The 12500-nt window shown below is 45.8% G+C and overlaps 1 protein-coding gene across 3 annotated transcripts in view; it reads left to right on the plus strand.

The window, feature by feature from the left end:
- The window catches only part of LOC122254235 (uncharacterized), a 1188590-nt gene that overhangs the window by 974210 nt on the left and 201880 nt on the right, over positions 1–12500 (plus strand). The window lies entirely within an intron of this gene.

Raw genomic sequence — 12500 nt, forward strand, 5'->3', positions numbered from 1 at the left:
AAGGAAAGAGAGGGGACGCAGGGTGAAGGAGGGGAGAAGGAGGAAGTAAGGTGAAGGAGGGGAGGAAGGGTAAGTAGGGTGAAGAGGGGAGAAGGGTGAAGGAAAAGAGAAGGGGAGGTAAGATAAAGGCAAGTAGAGGGAGGCGAAGAAGGGGGGAAGGGGTAGGCAGGATGAAGGGAGGGGGGTAGGGGAGGGGGTAGGAAGTCGAATGGTGTCGATAAAGTCAATTGTTCCGAGATGTTCGTCTCTCCGCTGTCTCTCACGGCGCTTATCTTTGGATGTTTCTCCTTTTTTTCTCTCTTTCTCTTGACATTTCAAGCTTTGTCGCGTCTCTTTCTGTTGCGATTGAGAAAGTCATGTCTTTGTTTCAACTTTTTCGTTTTTGTTATTTTTTAACTCTTTCTCTTTCTCACTCACTCACTCACTCTTTTTTTCTCTCTCTCTTTCTCTCCCTTCCTCCCTCGTCCTCCTACTTCTCCTCTTCTTCTTCTTCTTCTTCTTCTTCTTCTTCTTCTTCTTCACCCTCTTCCTCCTCTCCCTCCTCCTCTTCCCTCGTTACCCCGTCATCATTATTATTAACGATAAGATCACCTATTAATTGTCTATTATTTATTCCTCTTCCTTCTCCCTCCTCTTCCTCCTTTATCCTCCTCCTCCTTATTATTATCATTATTATTATTTTGTTATTATTATTATTCACCCTCCTCCTCTTCCTCCTCCTCCTCCTCCTCCTCCTCCTCCTCCTCCTCCTTCTTTTCTTCACCCTCCTCTTCCTCCCCCCTCCTCTTCTTCTTCTTCTTCTTCACCCTCCTCCTCTTATTATTATTATTATTATTATTATTATTATTATTATTATTATTATTCACCCTCCTCCTCCTCCTTCTCCTCCTCCTCCTCTTCCGTGCGTGACCCCGTGACATCCGGAGACGATGATGAAGGATAAGATCACCGAAGGAATTGTCTAAGAAGGATTATTTTCTTGGTCCCTCTCTTGGCCTTTATTGGCTTGGCTGCGCTTGGGGGAGGGAGGGAAGGAGGGGTTAGGGAGAGAGGGTAGGAGGGTGGAAGAGAGGGTAGGAGGGTGGGAGGGAGGGAGGGTAGGAGAGAGGGTATGAGAGTGGGAGAGAGGGAGGGTGAGAGGGAGAGAGGGGGAGAGGGTAGGAGAGAGGGAGGGGGGAAGGGGGAAGGGGGAAGGGTAGGAGGGAATGAGGGAGAGAGAGAGAGAGAGAGAGAGAGAGAGAGAGAGAGAGAGAGGAGGAGGAGGAGGAGGAGGAGGAGGAGGAGGAGGAGGAGGAGGAGGAGAGGGATGTTAAGAAAGTTGATAGAGAACGATAAGTAGAGAGAGAGATAGGGATGGAGGAAGGAAAAAGGGATCAAGGGAGAGAGAGGAAAGAAGCAGGGAGGTAAGAAGAAAACGATAGAGGGAGGGAGGGAGAGAAATGGATGATGGAAACAGGTGGAGGACGGAAAGGAAGAGGTAGGAAGGAGAGAGAAAGAGAGAGAGAGGGAGGGAGCAGGAAGCAATAGATACACAAAAGGAAGAAGAACAGATGAAGTGAGTAAGATAGAAGAGGAAAGAGTGTAAGATAAAAAAAAAATAGGAGAAAGGAGATAGAAAGAGGGAAAGAATAAAGGAAAAGGGAAAAAAAGAGATTACAAGCTCTTTACTGTGATATGTCGAGATAGTAATCGTGGATGTCAGGCTGTAATGAAGTGTCATGGGTGTCATTCGAATGCCAACCTTGAAATAAACAAAGAGGGAGAAAAAAACAGATACAAATGAAAACGTAAACAAAGTGGGAAAGTTTTTTGTTTTTTGTTTTTCTCCCATACGGTTTCCTTCTCTCCTAATAACCCTTTCCCCACAGCTATGTCCCCTCTCCATGTTATTATTATTATTTTTTTCTCTCTCTCTCTTAGTGACCCATTCCCCTCAGCAAGGCGCCTTCGCCACGTGTTTGACAATATTTCTCTCTTTCTCACATTCGTAACCTCTCCCTCGCTCACTCATCCAGCCATTTTCTTTCATTTCTTTCTTTCGCTCTCTCTCTCTCTCTCTCTCTCTCTCTCTCTCTCTCTCTCTCTCTCTCTCTCTCTCTCTCTCTCTCTCTCTCTCTCTCTCTCTCTCTCTCTCTCTCTCTCCCTCCCTCCCTCCCTCCCTCCCTCCCTCCATCCATCCATCCCTTCTTCCGTCCCTCCCTTTCTCCGTCCATCTCACCTCCATGGCTTCCTATCCTGCCATTCTATAAACTATCATTGGGCTTCACCTTCACTTTTTCGCTACTAAAAAAAAGAAAAGAAAAAAATTAGACCTATGAAGATTACGATGAGACTACAATACCACAATAAAGAAGAGGGCGCAAATTAATGCCTCATATTTAAAGCTAAAGCCAAGGCAATACGAAGGTTTCGGATGGGTTGTGGAACATCGTTGTTATTATGCGGCTTTGCCTTTTGGATAATTGCTGGAGAAAGAGAGAGAGAGAGAGAGAGAGAGAGAGAGAGAGAGAGAGAGAGAGGAAAGGAGAAATGAGAGAGAAAGGAAAAGGAGAGAGATAAAGAGAAGAGAGATAAAGAGAAGAGAAGAGAAGAGAAGAGAAGAGAAGAGAAGAGAAGAGAAGAGAAGAGAAGAGAAGAGAAGAGAAGAGAGAGAGAGAGAGAGAGAGAGAGAGAGAGAGAGCAAAGCAAGAAAATGGAGAGAGAGAAAGAGAAAAGAAAGATAAATGAGTGAGAGAAAGAAAAGAAAGAAATAAAACGAGAAAGAAAAAAAAAATAGAAAGGCCCGCCCATAAACTTCCAAAATAAGCTATTTATGTCTGCGTGTGTCAGCATCCGCACGCCCGTCGCCCGTATACCTCCCATAGGTAAAGAAATTTCGATTGCATAGAGGGTAATCAAGAGACATTACCCAAAATTGGAAACGAGTGTCCCTTCCCCTCGCTTTCGGTAAGTGGACGTGAAAGTTGTACTTGTCAATGGTCAACTGCAAGATTAATTGAAATGAATTCCCTCGTGTCATAAAGGGTCAATCAAGGGGGAGCAGATGACACCACGATGGCCAGAGGGGAGAGGGGGAGATTTTGGGAGGGGGGAGGAGGGGGGGGAGAGGATGTTCTGGCACTCGGGATGTGATGGCGATGAAGGAAGCGCGTGATTGGCACCTCGTCTCTCTGGCATTCATTCGGGTGGTGCTTTGCTTCTTTCCTTGTTTGATTGTTTATGTTTCTCTCTCTCTCTCTCTCTCGTCTCTTGTTTATTGTCTTATATATTTATCTATCTACTTATCTATCCATATTTGTTAGAGCAAGGGTTTTTATTCAAGTAGATTGCTCTCCTTTGAAAAGCTGCTCTCACTTCCAGCATCGTCATCTGCAGGGAGGAATACTTCTTCGAGTGGCACAATGGCACTCTATTTCCGAGGGGAGTACGGTATCGGTGCGCTCCGTGTCACACTCTCTCTTCCGGGGCAGCATTGTCACTGCACTCTCGGGGTATAGTAGTTGGGATGGGGTGGGGGGTGGGGGGGTGAGGGTGATAGTGTGTACGAGGCAATCTCAAAGGCACCAGGATACCAGCTGGGAGGGGAAATATTGTATTGAGGGAAGAGGAAGGACAAAAAAATAGAAACTTTTCTTCTGATGGAGGGATGTAGGGGGTTAGAGGGGAAAGGGGCTGTGTTGGTAGGGTCGTGTGGTGGTGGTTGGGGGGAGGGGGGTAGAATGTATGGGGAAAAAAAGAGTTGATGGGAGAGAGGGGCGTAGAGTACAAGATGAAAAAGCTACAGGCACTAAAAGCACTCTCGAGACCAACCAAGAAGGTGACAGTAGCTTCCAGTCCCCCCTCCCCCCTCTCTCTCTCTTCCCTCTATCATTCTTCCGCTCTTCGCTCCCTCTCCTGCTCCCCCTCTTCCTCTATATTTTCAATCTCCATCTTCTATCTCTGCTGCTTTTCCCTCTACCCATTTCTTCTCTCCACCCCCTCTTTCTTTTCCTTTTCCATTACACTCCCTTTCTCTTCTCACCCAACCTATCTCCCTCTTATCTTCCTCCACCTCTCCCCCTTTCATCTTCCTCTATCTCTCCCCGTCTCCCTTCCATCTCCAACTCTTCCCCTCCCTCTCTCCTCCCCTCTCCCTCTCCCCTTCGCTCTCCCCTTCGCTCTCTCTTCTCCCCTTCTCACAAGCTGACGCCAGGAAAGAGGGAACGAGACTTGTACCAGCCATGTTCGGGGGGGTCTTCCACACCCTCCCCCCCAACCCCCCTCCTCACCCAACCCCCTGCTGCTCAACTGGGAGGAGGAAGAGGAGGAACCGAAGAACCAGCAGCTCAGGCGAAGAGGGGGGGGGAGAAAGAGGAGAGAAAAAGAGGTTGAAGGAGGATAAAGGGAAAGAAGAAAAAGGGAGGAAATGAGAGCGAGGGAACGAGTGCAAGAGGGGAGAGGAGGGAGATGGAAGAGTGTGCTAAGAAAGAAAGGAAATGAGAGAGAGGAGGAAAAGAGAGGAGGAAAGAGATAAGAATGGAAGAGAGGAGAGAAAATGAAGGGAATAAGAGAGGAAAGAAAGGATAAAGGGAGTGAGATAGAGAGGAGGGTAAAAGAAGGAAATGGAAGAAATAAGAGAGAGAAGGAAGAAGGAAGGGAATAAGAGAGAGGAGGAAAAAAGAAAGAAATGATGAGAGGAGAGAAGTAAGAATGATATGAGGAAGATGGAAGGAAATAGAAGGGGAGAATGAGGGAATGTGAAAAAAAGAGGAAACTGAAGGAAAGGAAAGGAAAATAAATGCGCGAGAGGAGAGGAAAGGAAGGAGGGAATAAAGGAAAGGAAGTGGGGAAAGGAGAGAGGGGAGGGGAAAGGGGAAGGGAACGAAGACACACAAACAATCTGACTATGGGGAAGGAGAGGGGAGAGTTTGGGGTAGAGACAGAGAAATGGTAGGGGGAGGGGAGAAGGAGGGGGGAGAACGTCATATACTGGAAGTCTGAGCCATTAATCGACACTCACTCTTAGCGTTCCCCTTCTAGTCCCTCCCACTTTCCCTCCACCCCCTCCTCAATCTCGCCCCCCTTCGTCGTCTTCCTCCCCCTTTTTCTTTCTTTTTCTTTTCTTTTCCTTTTTCTTTTCCTTCTCTTCTTTCTCCTCCTCCCCCCTCCCTCCCTCCCTCCCTCCCTCCCTCCCTCCCTCCCTCCCTCCTCCCTCCTCCCTCCCCCTTCCCTCCTCCATCCTCCCTCCCTCCTCCCTCCTTCCTCCCTCCTCCATCCTCCATCCTCCCTCCCTCCTCCCTCCTTCCCTCCCGCTCTCCCCCACCCTCCCTCACCCTCCCTCCCTCCCACAGCACCTCCCTCCCCCATAACAGTGATCACCAAATTTCCCCGCCCGACCACACGCACTCGATTTTGTCCTCTTATGGGTGCGTTAGAGAGGGTGGGAGAGAAGGGAAGGGAAGGGCAAGGGAGGGAGGGAAGGAAAAAGTAAGGAAAGAAAGGGATGCGTAAGAAGGTGGGCGCGAAATGGCTGTCGGAAAACAAGGGGAGGGGACAGGGGAGTGAGGGAGACGGGGGGAGAAACCCCCGTTGACGATCGAGAAATCACGTCTGTCAAGCTGCCAAGAACCCGTCGGCGCACAGGTGGTCGCGTCCTTTGTGAATTTCCTGGTCGTCCGCTTGTATATAATGCGGGCATATTTTCGCCATGAGGAAGCGGTGTATGGCAGTCACGCCTCGAGGCTGGCTGCGTTTGGGCAAGGCTCTGGGGCGGGGAGGGATGGGGGGAGGGGGGGAGGGACGGAGGGAGGGATTGTGAGGGGATGAGGTGGGAAGAGGACGAAGTTGGAGCTAAATATGCTAAAGATTTGTGTGTTTCTATATATAGCTCCATATGTATAAATGTATGTGTATATGTATATGTATATATATGTATGTATATGTATATATGTATATATGTATATTTATATATATATATATATATATACATATATATATATATATATATATATATATATATATATATATAGTATATATACATATATATATATATATAGTATATATACATATATATATATATATATATATATATATATATATATATATATATATATATATAGATATATATATATACATTTGCTCCAGTAAGTGAAGAATTGAGCCCAAACGCCAGATCACGGCAAGAACTCCATAACATCTTCCTTGCAGAAATACTCCCCCTCCATCTGTCCTTCTCCGTCTTTCGAACCTTCCTCCTTCTCCCTCTCTTTCTCATCCGCCCCTCCTATCCCCCACCCCACCCAGCCTTCCCCCACGCCTTCCCCCCCGCTGCGCATTCCGTCAAAGTGTAGCCATGTGATTCCTGCATTGTTATGGTAGGCCACACTGCGTCAGGGCTCGTCTCGCTAATACACACACACACGCACACACATACACACACACGCACATACATACACGCACACAGACGCCCGTAGTGCTGAGCTGGTAAGGAAAGTGGCATTTACATTTGCATATGAATAGGTCCTACAGCCACTCCGCTATCCGAAATTTTCTCCGGAGATGGAAGGATGGAGTTGAGACGGTCCCGTAGGATGGTTTAAGGCTGGGGGGGAAGGGGGAAGGGAGAAGGGGGGGTGAATATAGGGGTAGGAAGGAGGAGAAAAGGCGGTCTATTTAGAAGTCATTTGACGTCACCTTTTTTTTCTCTCTCTTTTTTCTTTTTTTTCGATGTATAAGAGTGAGTTATAACGAGCTTTTTTTTTTTTTTAGGTGTTTTCTTGAGTTGTTTCCATTGGTAAGAGCGTTCTGTTTGCGATTGTAAATTGATGCCTTTTATTGTAAATAATGGATTATGTTTTTTATTTATATTAATTATATTGCTTTAAGAACCAAAAAAAGAAATAAAACTCGACCTCACAGGGATGTTATTATCACTTATGTTATTATCACGGTGCATTTCTCACGCGCAGTTATCTCATTCTCGACATGACAGATCATTAACTCTTCTGCCAGATCGCTGTCATTGCTGGTCTCGCTGTCTTCCATCTTGACACGTACACCTGTCTGCTATCCTGTCTGTCACACCTGTCACTCCCCTTTCTACACCGGTGTCACCTCCCTCATCAGTGTCACGCTGCCCATATCTTTCCTCTGTAATTATGATGTCAGTTGTCTTAATGGTTGGCAAGTTTGGTGCTACTGTTTTATTCTCCTTTGTTTTATCTTTTTTTGCTCCTTTAGTCTTCTTTTTTATTTGTCTTTTTAGTGTAATGCGTAACTTTTTTTTCTTCATTTCGAAATGGTATGGATTTCGTTTTCGTAAAGGGATTGGACATCTTTTGTTGATTTTCCCACCTGTCTCTCTCTGTCTCTGACTCTTTCTCATTCACTCTCTCCCTCCCTCCCTACCTCACTTTCCCTCCTTCTCTCCCTCTCTCTCCCTCCCTCCCTCCCTCCCTCCCTCCCTCCCTCCCTCCCTCCCTACCTCACTCTTCCTCCCTCTCTCCCCATCTCTCTCTCACTTTCTGCCCCAATCCCGACCCATTTAATTCCCCTTTTCTTTTCATCATCATCTCGACAATTACCCCCCCGCCCCCCTTTCACTCGCGATAACCTTGACAGCCGATACGGAAAATCTCGACCTCCCTCACCCCCCCTACACCCCTCCATCCCACCCCCCACCCGATCCCACAGTGTATCGCGATGACTCTAATCTCGCATCGGCATCAGTGAGTGAGGCGGTGTGCAAGATCGAGTAGGCCCCTCCCAGATCCCCCCTTCCCCCTCCCCCCTCCCCCATCGCCCCTTCCCCTCATATCCTCCTCTCCACCCCTCCCCCCTTCCCCCTTCATCCATCTCTGTCAGGAGCGCGGGGTCAGAGGTGGGCCTTCAGACGAACAGCATCCGGACGAAGCTGAGGATGTCTTGGGAGGAAATCATCGCAACATCACCCCCCCTTAGCCCCCCTCTATTCCTGCACCCTACTTCCTCCCCCTCCCCCTCCCCCCCCCTCCCCCTCCAGCCCCCTTTCCCTTACCCCCCTTCATAGCTACTTTCTTCGTCTTCGCTCTCTGTTCATTGTTTTTTTTTTCTTTCTCGTTAGCCTTCATCCCCTTATTTTTTACTTGATTTTTTTGTCTCTATTTGTATCCCTTTAGATAGATAGACAGGTAGATATATAGATAGACAGATATATATATATATATATAGATAGATAGATAGAGAGACAGATAGATAAATATACAGATAGATATATAGATAGACAGACAGATAGATAGATAGATAGATAGATAGATAGATAGATATCTCTCCCCCTTTCCTCTCTCTCTCTCTCTCTCTCTCTCTCTCTCTCTCTCTCTCTCTCTCTCTCTCTCTCTCTCTCTCTCTCTCTCTCTCTCTCTCTCTCTCTCTCTCTCTCTCTCTCTCTCTCTCTCTCTCTCTCTCTCTCTCTCTGTCTATCTATCTTTTTCTCTCTCCCTCCTCTCTCTCTCTCTCTCTCTCTCTCTCTCTCTCTCTCTCTCTCTCTCTCTCTCTCCCTCTCTCCCTCTCTCCCTCTCTCCCTCTCCCTCCTCCCATCCCCCTCTCTCTCTCTCTCACCATCTCCCTCCTTCCCCTCCTCAACTACCACACCCCTTTTCCCTCACTTCACTTTCACATCCTTTCGCTCATCTTAACGACTCGAAGTCTTAATTACCTGACGTGAGCTACGACGCCAGTTTGATTCGACCGCTTTCACTTTCGCTTCCGAAGAGGGTGATTAGTCACTTTCACACGCCCGATCTCCGGTGTCATCTCCATCGCCCTCGTTAGTCATATGTCGTGCACTTTTTTTTTTTCTTCTTCTTCTTCTTGTGAGTCTTCTGTTTCTATTTCTTCTTCTTTTTCTTCTTCTTCTTCTTCTTCTTCTTCTTCTTCTTCTTCTCTTTCTATTTCTTCTTCTTTTTCTACTTCTTTTTCTTTCTCTTTTTTTTTTTTTTCGTTTCTTCTGAGTCTTCTTCTTCTGCTTTATTTTAGCCTTCTATTCCTTCTTCTTCTTCTTCTTCTTTTTTGTCTTTTTCCTTTTCTTCTCTTTCTTCTTGTAGGTTTCTTTTCCTTCCTTTTTATCTTCATTTTTTATCTGCTTCTTCAATTTGATTATTTGTTTTTTCTTCTGCGTCTAGTATTCTTTTTTTCTCTCCATCTCCTCCTCTTCCACTCTTCGTCCTCTGATTGTTTCCCTTCTTCTTATACTTCTTCCTCTTATTCCTCCCCTTCCTCCCCCTCCTTCTCCTTCTACCGTCCGCATGGCCATCATTCTTCTGCGTTCTCACTATCGCCGGAATTAATTCTTTTTTCATTAATCTCCCTCTCTCTCTCTCACTCACTCACTCTCAATCTCACTCTCACTCTCTCTACCTTCCCCCCTCTCTCTCTCCCCCCCCTTTCTCTCTCTCACTCTCTCTCTCTCTCTCTCTCTCTCTCTCTCTCTCTCTCTCTCTCTCTCTCTCTCTCTCTCTCTCTCGCTCTCGCTAACTTTTACAGCTGGTTCTCATTCTTCTTCCCTCCTCCTCCCCTTTTATATCTCTCTCCTCCTCACGACTCCCCTCATTTCCTCTGCTTTTTCCCCTCCCCCTCTCTTCTCCTTCTGCTGCCCCTCTATTGCCGCTCTTCCTATAACTCCCCCATCCTCTACTCCCCCCTTGTCTTCATCGCCCCCCCCCTCCCCATCGCTCCCTAACAACCCACGATCCATTTATAACATTTGATCAATTACCTCCATCCAACGGAATTCGAGGGGAGAGGGAGAGGGAGGTGCGTGGGCGGGGAGAGGGGAAGAGAGAGAGGGGAGAGATGCGTGGGTGGAGAGGGGGGAGAAGGGGGGAGAGAGGGGACCAAGGGAATCTTTTACCTTTACTCCCTTAAGGGTCAACGCCTGTGTCCACTGCCCAGGAAAAGCTCCCTTCAGGTCAGTTGGTTCGTTTTGTAAATCTTTTAGAGCCAGTCGCCCTCTTGATCGGCGCCTTAAAGGGATTTAAGAAAGATCTACCCTGGAGGAGCGCTTAAAGAAGAAAAAACAGAAAGAAAGAAAAAAAAAGGAAAAGGGGCAAAATTCGTTCTTTGAGAAAGCGAGTTATGCCAAAGATTTATTATTCTCCATTCCTTTCGGTTTATATTTTTTCATGGCGAATAATTTGTCTCGGGGTGTGATGATGAATGCCTGTCCCCCCCACCTCCCCCCCTTCGAAAATCCAACTCGCACGTGCTCTGTCCATTCGCAAAGGAGAAAATCCTGTAGGGCCGGAAACTTCTTATAGTTTACGACTTTTTCCAAAACCAGAGATATGCGTGTGTGTGTATATATTTATATAACCAATATACTATTCTGGAAGTGAGGAGAAATTACCTCCTCCCCCCCCCCCCTTCCTCTAACCGTCTTCTGTATCCTCCCCCATTCAAAAATTTTGCTCTTGTACTTTCTTCTCGTTTTCTTTTCATAGATGCATAGACAAACAAAAAACGGGAACCACTCATCGCCGCGTCACTCCCACCGGGGAACGATAAACACACTCTCGCCCTTGAATTGTCCCTCCCTTTCAGAGACCATCCTGCTGTAAGGGTCGTAATAGCGTGCTTGGCCAGTGCAGGGATAGGCCTTAACGACCCCACTCCGAGCCGGGTCATAACTCTTGATCTGTAAGCCTGGGTGTGACGTGGTCTCGGGTGTGACTCATCGGCCGGTCCTATGAGAGTCGAGACGAGTCGAGTCGAGTCGAGTCGAGTCAGGGTGAGACAACCTCGAACTTCGAGACGAGTGTTGAATGGAACGAACTTCATTTTCGGTTTTGAGATCGTGATACAGCTGCCGAAGTTTTTCGAGAAGTGTTGAGGGATTCTGCCGTTGCCTTTTCTCGCTCAGTTGGGCTGTGCGTCTGCATGTCTCTGTCAGTGGCTATCGATCTCCGGAGGGCTGTCTATTTATATCTAAGATTAATGTAGATCTCTCTTTCTCATTCTCTTTCTCTCTCTTTCTCATTTTCTTCCTCTCTCATTCTTCATCTCTCTCTCTATCTGCCTATCTATCTATCTATCTCTAGCTGTCTCTCTCTCTTTCTCTCTTTTTCTCTTTCCCTCTCGTTCCTCTCTCTCTCTCTCTCTCTTTCTCTCTTTTTCTCTTTCCCTCTCGTTCCTCTCTCTCTCTCTCTCTCTCTCTCTCTCTCTCTCTCATATACACACGCACGCACACACACACGCACACACACACCCACACACGCACGCATACACACACGCACACACACACACACACACACACACACACACACACACACACACACACACACACACACACACACACACTCATACACACACACACATATACATACACACACATATATATATATATATATATATATATATATATATATATATATATATATGTATGTATGTATGTATTTATGTATGTATGTGTGTGTGTATAAATACGCACTATAATTGTACTGTGAATCCTTCCCTGCCTCCGCCGCCTTCTCCTTCCTCCTTCCATCAACACGCCAGGCACAGAGTGAGATATGACATGAACTCGAGGTTGCTGCTCCCACACGCATGACCACGAACAAACCCGCATAGCTAGCGCAGCGGGAGGCAGTTGTCCTCATGACATTGCAGAGCACCGTGATCCGACTGCATGACAGATAATCTACATGGCGGAGCAATGAGACCAGTATTCGAACCCTCGGACGGACGGGTTTGGGCCGTTTTCTTCTGATTTTTCTTATTATCATTATTCTCTTCTTTTTGTTTTCCTTCTTTCTCTTCTTCTTTTTTTCTTCTCTTATTTTCCTTTTCCTTCTTTTTCTTCTTCTTTTTTTCTTCTCTTATTTTTCTTTTCCTTCTTTTTCTTCTCTTATTTTTTTCTTCCTTTTCTTCCCTTATTTTTCTTCTTCTTTCTCTTCTTTTTCTTTTTCCACTTCTGCTTCTTTTTCTTCTTGTTTTCTTTTACTTTATATTCTTCTTATTTTTCTTTTTCCTCTTCTGCTTCTTTTTCTTCTTGTTTTATTTTACTCCATATTCTTCTTTTTCTTCATCTTCTTCTTCTCTTTCTTTTACTTTTGCTCTTTCTTTTTATTTTTTTTATTTTCTTTTTTCTTTATATGTTTCTTCCTCTTCTTCTTCTTCTTTTCTTTTTCTTCCTCTTCTATTTCCTTTTTCTTCGTCTTATTTTTCTTTTCTTTTTCTTCTTCGTCATCGTCGTTGTTTTCTTCTTCCTCTTCTTCTTTTTCTTATTCTTCTACTTCTTTTTTCTCTTTCCTTTCTTTATGGGGGAGGGTCGTCAGAATATATGTTTATTTCTATTTCTGTATGTATTTTTTTGTTCTATCTTTATCTGTTATGGCTCTGACTTTTATTGTTATTTGAGATTTTATAGAGTTATTTGGATATTTATTTGTATTTTGCTATTCTATTATCGTCCTTGCTACTTTCCGTTTGATTCAAAATTACACACACACACACACACACACACACACACACACACACACACACACACA

Source organism: Penaeus japonicus, unplaced genomic scaffold (genome assembly GCF_977035675.1).
Source record: "Penaeus japonicus unplaced genomic scaffold, GWHDUDI00000001_assembly GWHDUDI00000005, whole genome shotgun sequence".
NCBI classification, from domain to species: Eukaryota; Metazoa; Arthropoda; class Malacostraca; order Decapoda; family Penaeidae; genus Penaeus; species Penaeus japonicus.